Source organism: Macaca fascicularis, chromosome 7 (assembly GCF_037993035.2).
Source record: "Macaca fascicularis isolate 582-1 chromosome 7, T2T-MFA8v1.1".
NCBI classification, from domain to species: domain Eukaryota; kingdom Metazoa; phylum Chordata; class Mammalia; order Primates; family Cercopithecidae; genus Macaca; species Macaca fascicularis.
Window position 1 is genome coordinate 15,171,621 of NC_088381.1, and position 17,857 is coordinate 15,189,477.

Consider the following 17,857-nt stretch of genomic DNA (forward strand, 5'->3'; position numbering starts at 1 on the left):
CTAGAATGCAGTGGTATGATCTTGGCTCACTGCAGGTGCAGTGGGGTTATTTCGGCTCACTGCAGCCTCAAACTCCTGGGCTCAAGTGATCCTCCCGTCTCAGTCTCTCTAATAGCTGGCAACATGCAACATGCATGGCACAGGCACGTGCAATGAGGATTGACTAATTTTTGTAATTTTTGTGGAGATGGGGTTTCACTGTGTTGCCCAGGCTGGTCTTGAACTGGGCTCAAGCGATCCTCTTTCCTTGACCTCCCAATGTGCTGGTATTACAGGTGTGAGCCACTGTGCCCAGCCCCTGCCATTTTCTTAATGCTGATGTGTACTTAAGTTGCTGATATTATTTTCAATCACTGGATAATTTATAAAAAATTTTTTGTGTCATTTGTCCATTTTGGGGGAGGTATATTATTTAGTTTTTACTAATCGATAAATCTGTTTGGGTAAAAACGAGCCAGTTTGTCACGATTACTGGGAAGTTAGTGCAGCCATTATCAACTTTTCCTCTGTGAAAATTCCACTCTTCTTTCAGGACACATGACTGTGTGACATGATCTAGGTGAAAATCCCAGTGTCACCCCTCCCTTTAGGGCATATCGAGAACTTTGGTCCTGTCTATAGCCCAAAGTACTTGCTTATGCATTGGTTTGAATTGTTCTGTTTCGTATGTGCTCCTCTTTGTTTTCCCAAATCTGTTAATAAACCTTTGAAAGTTGAGATGGCTATGACATTTGTCTCTGCTGATAAGTTGGTAACATACATTAGCTCTTCCCTCCTCTATTCATGTCACATTTTCCTTGAAGTTCAAGTAAAGGGGAATCTAGGGTCCAGAGTTTATTTGAGTGGCCAGCATTCCTACATGTGGTCAGTGTGAACAAGCCACATGGGTTGAGTAGAGTCCCTACACCAACATCTATTGTTGTTTCTCTCGAAATTTTCCAATTTGCATCTCTTTTCAAGAAAGTTTACTCCCCTCTAGCAGCTCCGCACCGTTCTCACTTTGTAGCTTTTAATTAGAATGGTCTGTTCTCATGCTGCCAGCCTCCCTTCCTCCTCCCTGCTCTTTCCATGGTACAGAACATCTCTCCTGCCCGAGTGGACAAAAACAAAACAAAACCCAGAACCTCGGAAATTACATTTCATTTGACATCCCCTACCTAAGATAGCAATTCAGAAATAGCACTTTCTGTTCAGTCTACTTGAAAGTAACATTTCTCAGCCAGAGTCTCACCATCAGCCCCAGCTAAGCCTGTCAGGTCAGTTTTGCTGACTGTGGGCAACTCACTTGAGCCTTTAGGGGTAGAGGAAAGTCACACAGGATGACTGACAGGAGTTCAGAATCTTCACCGTGGTGACAGGAAGCCCATCTTGTCCTGGTTCTTTCTATTCATAACGATGTGTAAGTGTGGACGAGTCACTTCACCCCTCCCCTCCCCTCCTTCCCTCTCTCCCTCCCTTTCCTTCCTTCCTTCCTTCCTTCCTTCCTTCCTTCCTTCCTTCCTTCCTTCCTTCCTTCCTTCCTTCCTTCCTTCCTTTTCTTTTCTTTTCCCTTTTCTTTTTCTTTTTTCTTTTCTTTCTTTTACAGTGTCTCACTCTGTCACCTGGACTGGAGTGATCTTGGCTCACTGCAACCTCCACCTCCTGGGTTCAGGTGATTCTTGTGCCTCAGCCTCCCAAGTAACTGGGACTACAGGTGCATGCCACCAGACCTGGCTAATTTTTGTATTTTTAGTAGAGACAGAGTTTCACCATGTTAGCCAGGCTGGTCTTGAACCCCTGACTTCAAGTGATCTGCCTGCCTCAGCTTCCCAAAGTGTTGGGATTACAGGCGTGAGCTGCCACACCTGGCTGGTTTGTATATTTCAATGTAGATTGAAAAATCATATTCACTTCATCAGCTTGTTTTGAGGACTGTTGGGAAATGGTACAGTGAACATACTTTGAAAAAGTAAAAGATAAAATACAAATGCAGGATGTCATACTGAAGTACCTGTCTTCTGAAAATCTTTCATTCTTTTGCTCTATAACCCTCACAATAGGTAGTAGTTAAGTTTTTCACCAGGAAGAGGTGTGATGCATAGGGAAATTATTTCTTTTCAAACCAGTGATCAGAGGGTGATTTGACACATAGGAGTATCAGTGGTAACCCAGAGGGGCATTTTAAATAGTTTGAGGATGGAATTCTCTTAATCTTTGTTTTCTTATTTATCCTCCATCTCTTAGCTCACTTTTCAATAGTTTCTGTGTGCCTACTCATGCTGCATATTGGCAGTTCTGGTTAAGGAAATGATTCTATATCAGACCATATATATCCATATATTTGTTTATTCATGTTAATTCAGGAATACTTATTAAAAACTTATATGTTAGGACTTATTTAAAGTGCTGGAAGAGAAAAATACTCACATATAAGAAATATTCCCGGCTGGGTGCAGTGGCCTATGCCTGTAATCCCAGCCCTCTGGGAGGCCAAGGCGGGTGAATGCCTTGAGGCCAGGAGTTAGAGACCAGCTCGACTTGGGCAACATTGTGAAACTCAGTCTCTACAAAAAAGATACAAAAATTAGCTGGGTGTGGTGGTACATGTCTGTAGTCCCAGCTACTTTGGAGGCTGAGGTGGGAGGATCGCTTGAGCCTGGAGGTCAAGGTTGCAGTGAACTGAGATTGCACCACTGCACTCCAGCTTGGGTGACAGAGCGAGACCCTGGCTAAAAAAGGAAAGAAAAGAAAAGAAAAATATTCCCTGTCCTCAAAAAGCTTATGACTTTTGTAGCCCTTTAATATTGAATACATATACCAAATTGTTTACCTCTAATTGCTGACCGCCTGTAAAAGTCAAGGGTTTGGGCTGGATGTCTCGGTTCAGCTCTGAGTTGTAGGATGTATGAAGGAGTTAACTGTGTTCAGACACCCTGAGAAATAAAACCTCTTGCATGTAAATTGCCCAGTTCTTACTCTTCTCCTTTCATTGTACTCATACCAGTCTAGCTGAGAACTTCCTTAAGAAATCCCCATTGCAACACTAAGATAGGAAGCAACCAGCCTGTAGACTACCTATGACAGGGAGTCTCTCTCCAAGTTGGGACTCTGACGTTCGTTCCAGTGTTGGGGGTGGGGTTGCTTTAGGGTCTCTGATTGGTATCTCTTACTAGGAGTTTATTTAAAACTCTTAGAGCTCTATTCTATAAAATATTTCACTTCCGTTTTCAAAGTACTTATTCTGGTCTTGAAACAGCCAACCCTATGACAGGGACAGGGCAGTTCTCATGCTTATTTTACCATAGAAAAATTGAAGCCTGGATGAAGGAAATGGTTACCCATTGTCTGAAACTCCTAAGTTGTTAGGTCTAAAATTTTCAGCACAGAAATTACTCTGTGATAATGTTTTGCTTCTCATTATTTGTTGTCTGCATTTCATGCTGTCACTCCGTGTCCTATCATATCATGCCAATTCATTTCTTTTTCCTTGGTTTATTCACCAATATTTACAGAACACCATTTGAGGCAAGGCAGTGTTGTAATGGTGGAGAGATGGACACGGCCTGTTCCTTGAGCTCAAGGAACTTATAATCTACTGCTTGTGTTTTCACGGATGGTCCCAATTCTAACTTGCACTTAGCAAACACATTACTTTTGATGGCACTGTGGGGGTTATTCACAGTGATGATGGAATTCAGAGTCCAGGGGCAGTAGTAATGGTGAGTGTCCAGTGGCATTGGGGCCAGCAGTGGTGACAGCAACTATCTAGAAGTGGTGATGTCAGCAAGGCATCATACATAACATGCCTTGCTTGTGTTTTCTGAGCCTGGCTTTTACCTGTCTGTCAATTCTCTAATGTACTGATGGGCTTTCCAAAAGTTTCTTTTTCTTTTTTTTTTGCAATGGAGTTTCACTCTTGTTGCCCAGGCTGGAGTGCAATGGCATGATCTCAGCTCACTGCAGCCTCCTCCTCCAGGATTCAAGCGGTTCTCTTGCCTCAGTCTCCTGAGTAGCCATGCTTGGCTAATTTTTTGTGTTTTTAGTAGGGACGGAGTTTTACCATGTTGGCCAGGCTGGTCTTGAACTCCTGTCCTCAGGTGATCCACCCACATCAGCCTCCCAAAGTGCTGGGATTACAGGCGTGAGCCACCACACCTGGCCTTTACTTTTCAAGCTAGACAGCATTAGTTTCTGTTGAGTGTTTTTCCTGGCATATATTCTCAACAAATTATATATATGTATATATAGAAAAAATATATGTCAAGAAATTAAATTCCAAAGAAAGATTCTAATACACACATTTAAAGTCCAGGTGTTCATGGTCACTCACACATAGAATGCCACCATGAGTTATCATTTCATGCTGCTGACCTTGATCCTCCACGCTGTCCTCCTGACCCTCTGCCCTCATCTAATCTTGGCGTTACCCATCCTGCACTCAGTGTAGACTCAGTTTTCAGAGTCAAGGTAGGGAAAGAAATGTCACTGAAGGCAGTGACTGACAGGACACGAGCTTATGCCCCTCTTCTTGATAGCAAACACTGCCAATCTAGTTCTCAATCTTAGACTCTGGTCAAGTATGCATTATATCTGTTACCAAATAGACCCAGCTAGAGCATACCTATTTTGTTGCAAAAGGAGTTCCAGGGCCATTGTGAGTGGGTGGAAGTTTTGGTCAGTCTCTGGGAAAAGATTTTGATGAGAGAAACTCTTGGAAAACTACATTGTGAGGCACAAATGTAATGCTTACCACAGACAATCCAGAATGCATTGTCTGTTTCAAAAAAAAAAAAAAAAAAAGGGTCCCATACTTGAAGTGACTAAATTCTGGAATTTTCTATAAACTCTCTAAAGTCATCCACTGGCATCTACAGGTCTTGAAATAGGTACAGTTGGTTTTATGTCCCACATGGGGCCTGTTCACACACTCAGAACTTTTGACTAAATAGGCAAAACTGATTTTCACTAAAGTTTCTACAGAATGATCTTGTTATACTGTCGATAGCAGGAGTTCTCACTCATGAGTGCCGTTTGGAAACATCTAGGGAGCTTTTCGAAATGCTGATGCTCAGACCGAAAGATTCTTGTATAATTAGTCTTGGGGGAAGGCATTAGTCTTTTTCCAGATCCCCAGGGGATTCTAATGTGAAACCATGTTGGGAACCATTTATGTACAAGAACAAAAACATTACCATTAAAAAAATAGCCAATTCAGTTAACGTTTAAGGTAAGGAAGAGAAAAATGAGAGATCTTAAAGTAGGAATTTAAAACTCAGAACAAATCTTAAAAATAGTATCTTTGTAAATCATGACTCTCTTATTATAGGCATGCCAAGAGCCAGTAGCTAAAACCATTGGTTTCCTCAATTCTATAAATAAGAAAAGTCTTTGATTTCTTGTGCTTTCAAAAACGCCCAGCATAGTGCTGTTCTGAGAGACAGCTACTTTGAAAACATCAATGCTTTACACCTTCTCCTACTTTGATCCCTTTGTTTCTAGCATTCTCTCCTATTCACTTTTGGAACACACTCAACTGCTTGTTCTGCACAGTGAGCTTCATCTGCAGGAGGACTGACAGCTTTTGGCAAATACATTCAAAACCAAACAGCTCCCGGCAGCCCTGGACATCTTCAGATGTGCTGAATTTAGAGCCACAGTTCTTCTTTCTCAAGAATTTCACCATAAAGGCAATACCTACATGTACATATGGAGCTATTGTTGTTGCTTTTGCCTTTTCTCAATTTATTTTAATTGTGGGGGAAAGGATAGCAAAATTCTGGGTGCTTTTAGCTCCATCGTTTGCCTAAATGTGCATGCACACACATGAACATCTCAAATGATCAAGAATTCCCATGAAGAACAGAACTATTTAAAAATTGTAATGCTCTCCATTGACACCCTGGCTGAAGAGCAATTTTATAGCATAATTATAACGCATTGCATAATTTGGATAAGCTTTTGTTCTCATTGTGATTATCCTCGGAGAGTTCCTTTTTCACCTCCCCCTTCCCACATTGACTGAATTAAGACTATCCAACTCTTAAAGACTGTTTTTCCTTCAAAGAATAAAAATGATGCTTTAAGACTAAGTGCCTAAGAAGTGATGGGTGGGAGAGAAATTTTGGTACATGACTCACGTCTTTATTGTGATAAAGTAATTTTTTCCTATTCTTAAGAAGTTTCTACCTAAGATTTCACTGGGAACAGGGAAAGTCAGTGGAAGAGAAGTACAGGAATCAAAAGTCCTGGCCAAGGTTGTTATTAAAACATATATCATAACATTTTAAAACAAGGGCCAGAGAGAGGACAGCTGGTAGGTTTATTAATTTGTTCATGCCCATGGGCAAGTCACCAAGCCCTAAAAGTCCTAGTTTGCTCAACTTTACAATGAGGAAACTGAACTAGATGAGCCCTAAAATAGACTCTTACATCCTAGGATTTTGTCATCTGGGAATGTAATACTATTGGAAGGTAAGAAAATGATGAGAAACCAAATATTAGATCAACTTTTTGTAGACCTTGGGACAATGAAAAACTCTGATTCACTTTAGACTTAGTGTTTTAACAATGAGAATAAAGGATTTTAGAACGACAATATTTCCAAGTCCCCTATAAGTGCTGATAATTTTTCTGTAACTGGAAGTGCCCAGTTTTAGTATCTGGCTACAACCAGTAGCCCTTGAAAATGAAATAAGAAGAGTGAAGGTATCAAAATATATTATCAGTCATTAGGCAACCTTATTGAGACTTGGTTAGCATGAAAAATTTACAAAGAACCCCTGAAGCTTCTTTTTTCTTACGAACCAGATGAAGATTTTGGAGGAGTTATATATTTTTTTCCAGCCATACCTAGCATATTTTGGAGGTTATCATAAATATGATAAAATATGCACTGATATTTTAAAAGCATTTGGAAGATCAGAGACTGCCACCATCCATTAAAAATTATCAAGGTAATGCATAAACATGGTAAAACGTCAGTCAGTACAGGAAAATTCAAAATGACAATTTTGAGTCTTCCCTTCCCCTACTTCCTTTCTTTAGTGATTGATAATTTTAGCCATTTCGATGGTCACCTCAATAAATAATTTGCTGATGGTTTTGTCTCTTGATTTCTTCACTTTCGATAACATTCATTGTCTACTTGCTGTGAAAGGTGAAAATTCAGATCATGCTATCTTCTTATACCCCCTGCCCTTTCCAATTTCTGATAGTAATGCTATTGATTTTTGTTTTCCTCTTCATTACTTTTGTAACTGCAAATCTCTATCTCTTTTTCTGTGAAGCCTTAGACCTCTTAACTGTCTGATTCCATCAGATTTTCTGGCCATCCCTGGACAGGATTTCCTTGCTCCACACCCTCTGCTGTTAATCTGACTCTACCACTTCCTCCAATACACTGTTTCAAAATGTCCTCATCCTTGAAGATGTTAGCTGACATTTAAAAGATGTCCATACTTCTGATCATTCTTATACCAGATGCATACAACACTAGCGTAATGTTAATTTTTACATGTTTATCAGTATCTTTTACAGAGTAATCTGTGTTGGTCTTAACATCTTACTTAACCTGATCAACTTCTTCAGGGCTGACGTGGTAGTTATTTCTTTATCTTCCCACAAACAAGATGTGCACCAAAGTGTGCTCAGTACATGCTGCTGATTAAAATAACTAAAGAGACACATTCTCATCCCTTAAGTTACTGTTGACAATTTTGAAGTGTCAGTCCGAAGTCACAGTTTTAGAAGAAAATGAGATTCTTTCCAGCCTAGGAGAGCACTTCTGTTCACCTGCTGGGAGTGTTAATTAACTGATATCTAGTGTGTCTCCATCCTCCCTGGAGAGTTTACACCTTTCTTGGCAGTAAACCAAGTGGGTTGGCATTAAGCCTTGCAAAGATTAGATAAAGGCCAGATGTTTTTTATACACTTTTTTATTTGTGGGGGAGGCAGTGTATTAATTTTGTTTTTGTGCTATGTACTCTAAGGTTTGATGGTTCTTGATATCTGATTCATTTTTGGGTACTAGTAGAAGAAAGCAAGGAGCACAGATTGGAGGGTATATTCTTGGGAGAGAGGGAAAATGATTTAACCTTGCTATGGTTCTGTCCTTGCTCAGTCAGATGGTAAAGAGGCAACTAAAGCCATTGGAAGATTAGGAACCTTCCAGGGTGCAGGGTAGGCATGGTGCACACAGGCTGGTAAAGTTTCTGATCTTTTGACCTCCTGATCTTTTGAGCTGTTAATTAGCTCCTATTCACTTTTTTCAAAAGATTTGTTATGAAGAATTGAGAACACCTAGAGTCTCAAATGTCTTTTTAAAATCATCAAATAAAGATTAGATTAAATTCAACATAGGTCTAAGTTTTTGAACTTAAGTGGCAATCTAGTTGGTTAACATTCCATTTCCTGGCAATGGCAGATCATAAATTTTAATTATAAGCTCAGAAAGGAAGTTGTTCTTCCTCCACCCTCACCATTTAATCTGCTGTTTTGGAGCCAGCTGTTTGATAAAGACCCACAACTGCTCTGTGGTGACCCCAAATCAGCACCCCTATAATGTGGCCCTGCTCTGGCTTAACCTTAGAACCTAGTCTCAGTTACAAAGTGGGGTAGGAGTGGGCTGGCTACTCTAAGGAGGAACTTAAATTTCATAGTAATCTGGGGTCCTCCCCTGTCTCTTCCCCATGATGACTGAAAGCAGTTCCTTTGCACTGAATGGAATTCTATTGGCCAAATAAATATTGGCTCTGTGTAGTATTTTAAAGTTTCTTGGGGCAGGGTACGGGGGCAGACAAAAAAAGCAGGGGCCTGCCGAGGGCTTAGCCAGTGAGGCTGCAACTAAAAGCTACATGAAAGGGATGGAGCTATCTCCAGCAGGCAGGGGCCTCTGAAAATACATGCAGCATTTTTCCAGAGTCCACAACTGCCCATTCAAAAACACTTTCCGGTAAGTGCCAGAGAAAGTGTTATGTGGGAGGTGGCATGGTACCAGCTTGCAATTGCCTCAGGGAAGCTGAGCACAATCTCTTTTAATATTGAAGAACTAGTCTCCAGCCTCTGACTGAGGGAGAAGAGGAGGGCTTCTAACACTTCTAACACTTCTAACGCTTCTAACATTCTAAAATGGAATGGCGGAGATGGAGAGTGATATTTATTGACTTCTAATTTGCCATCTGTCTGCCTTAATATTTGTCTGAAATACAAACTTGAGAAAGGAAGAGCAAGTCTTTATGAAGGCTATTTGACTTTCCACCCCAACCCTATAGGCCTCATGACAATGGAGAGGCCAGCTCTCTCACCACTGGCTGTCTGGTCCTCTGTCGGCCACTGTGAAAGGGGTCACAGGGAGGGCGTTAACAGATCAATGCCTTTGGCTGTGCGCTCCCTGTTCCCACAGCGATCGCCCAGGATGCCTTAAAAATAATCTGTCCTTTTCACGTGGAGTAGATTTGCAGGTCTGGAGTCCGTAAAGCCAATTTTCATTTTTAATCTGGTTTGAGCCCATCTCATTAATCAGTCAAGTCTTCCTTTTCACACTTGCCTTGGGAGACAAAAGGAGCCCATTTATGAGCTGTTAATTAGCTATTAGGGGACTGGGAAACTTCCAAGGGGTCATTATTCACACTGAGGCTAATACTTATTTAATTAGAACTATTCCTTTCCTGTCATAAATCCCTAGTTAAAATAAATTTAGCTCAAAATGTCAGCTCAGCTTAAACTAGTGGTTAATTCAAATTCTCCTGATTTTTTATGGGACAAATGTTTAAACAATAGCTGCAATCCTGCCAAGCCAAGCATAGTGAGACCCAAGTCTAATCAGAACTGGCACTTAAGGGTTGTATATGTGTGTGTGTTGACCGAGAATGTTCATGAGACCAAGAAAGTGGGCTCCCTCTGATCATCAATCACTCTCTCACATACATTTGTTTTTCCTTTTCTTTTCTTTTTTTTTTTTTTTTGAGACGGAGTCTCATTCTATTGTCTAGGTTGCAGTGCAGTGGTGTGATCTTGGCTCAGTGCAACCTCCACCTCCTGGGCTCAAACCATCTTCCCACCTCAGCCTCCTAAGTAGCTGGGACTATAGGCGTGCACCACCACACTGGCTAATTTTTTTTTTTTTTTTTTTTTTTTTTGTAGTGATGGGTTTCACCACATTGCCCAGGGTGGTCTTGACCTCCTGAGCTCAAGCGATATGCCTGTCTTGGCCTCCCAAAGTGCTGGGATTATAGGCATGAGCCAATGTGTTTGGCCTTTTAAAAACTTTGATAAGAACCTGAGATCTAATTGTGGTAAGGAAAAACAGAAAGGAATGGGATAAAGCAGCATCATCTTTATAGACACTCGAGTGCAGTGCATATGCAGCTTATAACACGGCCACACATCCTTAAAACTGGGATTAACTGAGGCACTTGAAGGAGAGTGTGCTGGATAATGAAGTTTGTATTTAGACAAACGTTCACAGAAAGCTTTTCCTTTTCTACTGCTATTGAAGCTTTTGAAAAAGAGGTTTCTATGTTTTCTTCCTTTCTTCCGGTTCCAGTTATCTATTGTTAGATAACAAACTACCACACAATTTAGTGGCTTAAAACAACCACCCTTTTATTTGCGCATCATGAATTTGGGGAGGGCTCTACTAAGCAGTCATTTAGTTCTACGTTGTTTCTGCTGGTTTCACTTGGCTACATTTCAAAAGGTGTTATCACATCTGGTACCTCAGTGCTATTCCGCAGGCCCCCCACCGCCACCCTCTTTCTGTCTCTCTCATCATGGCTAGCGTGGGCTCTTCACAGAATGGTGGCCATGGGGTAGGTAGATGTCTTACATGGTGGCTGTGTTTCAAGAAAGAGTGTTGCCAGTCACATAGGAAAGCTGAACGATCTCTTAAGGGTCAGCCTTGGAGATTACTAAGTGTCACTTCAACTGCATTCTACTGGTCAAAATAACCACAAGGCCAGCCCAGATTCAAGAGAAGGGGAAACTGATGTCAACTCTCAATGGCCTCCCAATGACAAAGAATGTGTGACCATCTTTATGGCACCACATGGAACTCACTGCATGCAAAGCCTGTATTTTGTTTGTTGATTAAGGAGTGTGTGCTACCTCCAGACCATGATTTAAGATGTGAATGATGATTGCATAGTTCTGCAGATGCAGGAAATGTGGTGAATCCCAGCATCAGTTAAAGATGCTTTCAGCTGTGAAAAACAGAAAACCTAGTTCAAATCAGTTAACGTCATATGACATTTATTTGCTTATAAGGCAGGAAGTCCAGAGGTGGGGGGTGGCCTTCAGGGTTGGTTGAGCCAATGTCTTAGTGATGTCATTAAGTGATGTCTCATTATTCTCATTAGACATTCCCAGGGTTGGCTGGTTGGCTTCATCCTGAGTCTGGTTCTTCTTACGGTGGGATGGCTATCTGTAGTCATTGTGGCTTCTTGCTTTCTTACTCACATTCAGTGAGAGAGAGACTACCATTTGTGGTCCTTTCTTAAAACTGAGAAAGAAGCTTCAGAAGACATTATCAAATCTATTCTCTAGGCTTATTGACCAGAATTGGCTCACATGCCCATTTCTGAACCAATCACTGCCAAGAGAAAAGTGATATTCATATGCCAGTCTCTCCCATTCTGGATCCAAAGGTGGGATCAGCATCTCTGAGACATGGGCTGTGTGGAACAAAAATCAAAGTGGGGATTATGTTGGTAAAAAAAAAAAAAAAAAAAAAAAGGCAATCGATTTTGTATATGCAACCAAGAATATCATTGTGTTGCTTTAAAAATAATTTTGGGGCATCGATTCATTTTCCTAAGAGAAAAAATAAAAATTCCTTTTGAGAATTCAATTTAGGGAGAAATTAATTGTAGAATGAGCAACACTATAGAGACACACCTGGTTAGAATTCTGTTTTTGTACTGAGAGAGTCATCTCCCTAAAGTCTCCGTCTTCCCTCCCTTGAACCAGGATAACAGTACATGCTTCTTAGGGTCAGGATTAAAAAGTGATAATGCGTGCAGGATACCATGACAAAGTAAATAGTCCTAATTTGGGAGTACATGAGCACACAAATGGGAGGTTCCTCTGATCAGACAGTGGGGTATTTCTGAAGGTCTATGGGTGGAGGGGATGTGGAACACAGTCGTATCTGAAAGCTCAGAATGCAAACTTTTGCAACTAGAACCATCTGGAGTGAGAGGGGTGGTGATACAGAGCTGGGACAGATTTCTCGGGGTGTTTCCTCCCCTACAGCATGTTTTTTAGAAGTGAAATCAGGTTACGAAGAGCACTAAGGCAGCTTTGAAGGGGAAGTCCTGAGAGAACAGGCTGCAGCTTCGGGGTGTGAGTATGTGTTGTGTGCTTGTTGGGGAGCGGGGGTGTGGAGAACAGCGGGCCCACTTACGTGGCTTTGCCTGATGGCAGATTAGGTCAATAGTGGATGGCCTCACCTCCTCCACAACTCCTGCCTCTCTAAGTCACCTCTCAGCCAGGGAACATATGGGGATGTCGTGAAGCCCAGGCTATGCTCTGGGCCCATTTCCCCAACCCAAAGCATGATTACTCTATGTCTCGCTGAGTCTCACTGTTCCCCACCTCCTACAAAGGAAGATTGCTCTCTCCCTCCCTGTCTGTTGTTCCCTCCCAGTGCTGGCAGGGCCTTTATCCTCTAGGAGTATGTTTGGAAACTAAAGTAAGAGATTCTCGGGGAGGTTTCCATCCAGGCATCATTCACTCAACTTTCTTTTTTTTTGCATGTGTGTTACCTTAGCCAATGTGCCAGTGTATTTGATGCTCTACAAGAGGTAAAAGTAAGAGGCACTGTCTTCTTCAAAGGTGAAAAATAAGCCCCAGATGTTTCAAACAGCAGCTGAGTCACAAAACACTTTCAAAAATGTCCTCTGACTTTGACTCTAGCCCAGACAATGCAGAAAGATAATGTGAAAAATATTCACTTTAAAGAGGAGGATTTTAATGTTGCCCATAAAGTTAATTATATTTCAAATGTTTGAGACAATGTTTGGTATGTTTTAGGGAGACACCAGACCTGAAATGAATGCTAGAGGCTGGCTGAGTTGCAATAAAAGAGCAGGGAATCTTTTAATGTCAATAGGCCGCAGGCCATCTCCATGCCCTTTGCCCTTTTCGTCTTTACAAACACCATAAGGTAGGTGTGACTATCCCACTTCACAGAATAGAAAACTGGGGTTTAGGGAGTCAATGTCACACAGTAGTGATTGACCAAGTCAATCCCAGTTTGTGTGTTACACGAGTTCCCACCGATACAATGACCTTTGTTCATCCATGTTAGCTCATCGTATAAGATGAGTTAATCACAAATAGGGAAATGTGAGTTCCTGCCCCAGCTCTGCCCCCTTACTAACAGGGAGGCATTGGGTGAATGCCATTTCCTCTCTCTGGGTGAATGGGCTGACTAGATGGTCTCTGAAAGCAGAATCAGCTCTGAAAAGTCAAGGTTGTGTTAGCTCTTTTGCATGCTCATCCGTGTGCTCTTTTAGCTCTGTCATACCCATCTGGTCTCCTGAAGTGGTGTGGCTGGGCAGAGCCTCATGTAAATATCTGGGTGGAAGAAAAGCCTCATGAGATCTTTCTTGAACGGGAGAGCCGCCTTGACCAAGCCTCCCAGGGGGCAGCTATTGGGAGTGGTTTCTCTCCATGAATCACTTGGGGCTGCAATGTGGGAGGCCTTTCTGCTTTCACCGTAAATATCACGTTGTTGAATGTATATAGATTAAAAAATAAATGAGATTTCTGTTGAGTTGAGGTGTTATGAAACATAACATTTATTCCTACAAACAACTTTGCTATGTGTATAAGGCAATGTGTAAATGAGGTCACACTGGCATGCCCTGGCTGTTTACAGACTGTGAGAGGTGGAGTCAGAGAGTGAAGCAAGCGGGTGAGGTTCATGGACCGGCTTTTCAGAGATGGTGGCTTTGAGAAAGGGAAGGGAAGTTCTAGGCATGATATAGGTGTTTGAAACATTTTTGTGATAGATTAAAGCTAAAAAGTAGGTGGAGGAGGAAAAATGCAAAGGACAAACTATGAAGACAATGAAGATACTTGTTAAAATTGGGATTAGGGCATGGCATGGTGGCTCATGCCTGTTATCCCAGCACTTTGAGAGGCCAGGGCGGGCAGATCACCTAGGTCAGAAGTTCGAGACCAGCCTGACCAACAGGGCAAAACCCTGTCTCTACTAAAAATACAAAAATTAGCTGGACATGGTGGCAGGTGCCTGTAATCTCAGCTACTTGGGAGGCTGAGGCAGGAGAATTGCCTGAACCTGGGAGACACAGATTGTGGTTAGCTGAGATCATACCGCTGCACTCCAGCCTGAGTGACAGAGTGAGACCCTGTTTCAAAAAATAATAACAATAATAATAATAATTGGGATTTGTAGGTGAAAGAAGTCAACTTGGGATCTGCTGAATAACCAACTTATTTCCTCTGCTTTCTTTTCTCCTGAGGACAGCTGCTTTGGGTGGGGTTTATACTGAGATATCTAATCCAGGCTCCATGACCATGGGCTGGAAATTGGAGAAGGAAAGGTGGGTGCAGATGTTGTAGATAGATTAGGGAGACCTTTCGGCTACCTGCAGGACAGCCGCTTCTCTTATAAACATTTCCTCTCTTCTCATTACTTTCTCTTCTGCATTTATCCAACTCACTGAGGATGACTTGCAAAAGATTTGGCGACCTCTGTATTTTAATTTCAATGGCAAACTGGATCTTGAAGGAGGGCAGAGCAAACCCTTCAGTAGCACCTGCCCTTGTGGGTGCCATGTTCATGTTTGTGGGGGATGATGACTTCCCGCTGCCTGTGGCTATCCAGCAGGATCACTGGGGAGCAAGACAGAGGAAGGACTCTTTCTTATAGTGAATGCTCTGAAAATGAGAACACAGGCTGGGCATGGTGGCTCACACCTGTAATCCTAGCACTTGGTGAGGGCGAGGCAAGCAGATCACGAGGTCAGGAGTTCGAGGCCAGACTGACCAACATGGTGAAACTTTGTCTCTACTAAAAATACAAAAATTAGCCAGGCGTGGTGGTGTGTGCCTGTAATCCCAGCTACTCAGGAGGCTGAGGCAGGAGAATCACTTGAACCCGGGAGGCAGAGGTTGCAGTGAGCTGAGATTGTGCCACTGCACTCCAGCTTGGGCAACAGAGCAAGACTCCATCTCAAAAAGAAAATGAAAACACAGAATTCATCCTGAGTTCTGAATACTTAGGCTTAATAAGTTTTCATGGCAGCAGCTGGTTCTAAGGTACATGGTGGGGGAAAATCATATGACCTTCTTGCCAATGTAAAATATACAAGATAAAAAACTCAGCACTGACCAACTAGTACAAAGTGGAGGTAAAGCCTACCTTTGTCTAAACGGAAAGCCACAAGACATAGGAAGATGTTCTCGCCTACCTAATGGGGGATTTCCTTTAACAGCATCTATGACAAATGGCTATTAGCCTCTTTGTGTACAATTCCTGTGTTGAGAAACTTAACTACCATTCAAGGGACCCCAGTGACCTGTTGTTGAAAGATGTTCCTCTTTATACAGAGCTGAAAACTGCCTCCCAGTAATTTCCAGCCACAAGTTCTAATTCTGGAACTAGACACAAAGTCTGTTTCCCCTTTCAGATGACAGACCTAATATTGTATGACCATTACTTGTCCCCCTTTTTCTTCTCCTAAACCTGTTTGCAGGCCTGAATTTTCTCAACTGTTTCTCAGTCTTAAATGTCTCCCAGACCCTTCTTCTGGAGATGCCCTAGATTTCAGTATCCCAGCTAAAGAAAGTCATCTGGGATGAACAGAAGATTACAGATGGGTTGGGTCTAGTGGCTCATGCCTGTAATCCCAGCATTTTGGGAGGCTGAGGCAGGAAGATTTCTTGAGCCCAGGAATTCAAGACTAGCCCCAGTAAAACAGTGAGAGCTGTCTCTACAGAAAAAAAAAAAAAAAAAAAATAGCCAGGTGTGGTGGCACGTGCCTATAGTCCCAGCTACTTGGGAGGCTGAGGTGGAAGGATCACTTGAGCCTGGGAGGTGGGGGCTGCAGTGAGCCATGATTGTGCCTCTGCACTCCAGCCTGGCTGGCAGAGAGAGACTCTGTCTCAAAACTAAAGTAAAATAAAAGTAAAAAAATATTACAGATGGGTCTGCTGGGCATAGAGGCCAGTGGAGCTGTGTCTCTTGAGCTGCGCATTGATGCTATTATGGCTAGTTAATCTCAATATCTTATATTAATTGAAAGAAACTAGACACAAAAGCTTACAGTCTGATTCAATTTCTATGAAATCAAGAATAAGCAAAACAAACCCTTGGTGATGAAAATCAGAAAGTTATTTCTCTGGGGAGGAGGAAGGGTAAATTCACTGGAAAGGGGAATAAGGGAATTTTCTGCAATGATAGAAATGTTCCTTATTTAGTTTGGGATAGAAGACACATGGGTTTACCGTTTGCAAAATTCATGAAATTGATATCTAATTTGTATATTTTACTGTATGTAAGTTGTACTTTAAAGAAAACTCATGTTTTTCATACAGCAAACTGTTTCCTCAAAATTTCTTTTCATTTATTTAGCTTGAGATATTTACAAGATAAAAAAGTGCCACAAATGTATATATCAAGAAGAGCAGCTGCCTGCTTTTCTATTGAAAGCCAATTAAGCGTGCACTGATTTTTCTTCTCTACCATGCACTTCCACTTTTGTGCTGAAAGAAAAATAAAACAAAATCTCAACCACAAGTGATGTTTGAATGCCAATTACCTTCATAAAAACTAATTGCTCCTCAGAATTTCATTAAAGCACAACGATTATGAAGTGATTAGAAAAATCTCTTTACTGAACTGAAATATGACCTGTATGCCCACGGAATACAGGGAAACAGTACTTTTTAAACAAATGTTAATTAAATAAAAGCACATGGTCATAGAGGTTTCTTTATAGGCTCTGCAGCACAAAGAGGAGGTCTTTTTAAAAAGCAAATTTTCGAAGACTTTCTTTTCTATTATTTTTGACTTGGAATTTGAATGTTAGTTCAGCCCACTAAAGTGGCAAGAGACAGGTTTTCCAGAGATCAGAAAGAACTCTCTCTTCAGTCAGGAATTGGGACCATTTTCAAAGTTTAGCCCCCAAGTGATCCAAATCCTTGATTAAAGAAAAAAGACAGCAGAGCCCCATAACCCCAGTCTTACCACAAGAAAACAATGGACAAATTCCATCATAGTCACATCCTTTGATACACCTGACCAGTAGTCAAAATGGTCAAGGTCGTCAAAAACAAGGTAAGTCTAAGAAACTGCCACAGTTAAGAGGAGCCTGAGCAGACATGAGGACTAAATGTCATATGTACCCTGGGTGGAATTCTGAAACACAAAAAGGACATTAGGGAAAAACTGAGGCAATTGGAATGAAAAACAAACAAACAAACAAACATGATCTTTCATGAATAATAATGTATTAACATTACTTCATTAATTATAACAAATATATTTAATATTCTAATGTAAGATGTTAATAACAGGTGAAACTGGGTGAGGGGGCATGAGAACCCTCTGTGCCACCTTCTCAATTTTTGTAGTCTAAAATTAGCTCTAAAAAATAGGCTACTAAACAATTTGTGTAGTATTAAAAAAAGTCCAGAAGGTTACCCACCAAAATTTTTTCGGAGGTTACATATTTCCAGAAAGAGATGCAAGTCTTTTTTTTTTTTAATATATGAAAAAAAGGCCACAGCAGCAGGTGCTTCTACCCTGAACCCTTTCTATACTTCTTCAGGTCTTGGGAAGGGCAGTGTTAGTTTCTGATGTATACTTTGACTCTGCAAGGACTCACACCTGATGAATATGAGTTTGAGT

General features: G+C 41.5%; 1 long non-coding RNA gene across 2 annotated transcripts in view; it reads left to right on the forward strand.

The window, feature by feature from the left end:
• LOC107130146 (uncharacterized) overlaps positions 1 to 17,857 on the forward strand; it is a 54,036-nt gene that overhangs the window by 12,872 nt on the left and 23,307 nt on the right. The window contains exon 1 of one of the 2 annotated variants that reach the window (XR_001491843.3): positions 12,230 to 12,318. The exons of the other annotated variant lie outside the window; for it this stretch is intronic. This is a non-coding gene — a long non-coding RNA (uncharacterized lncRNA). Of the gene's footprint in view, positions 1 to 12,229; positions 12,319 to 17,857 lie in introns of those variants that run through there. 2 annotated transcript variants of the gene reach the window in all.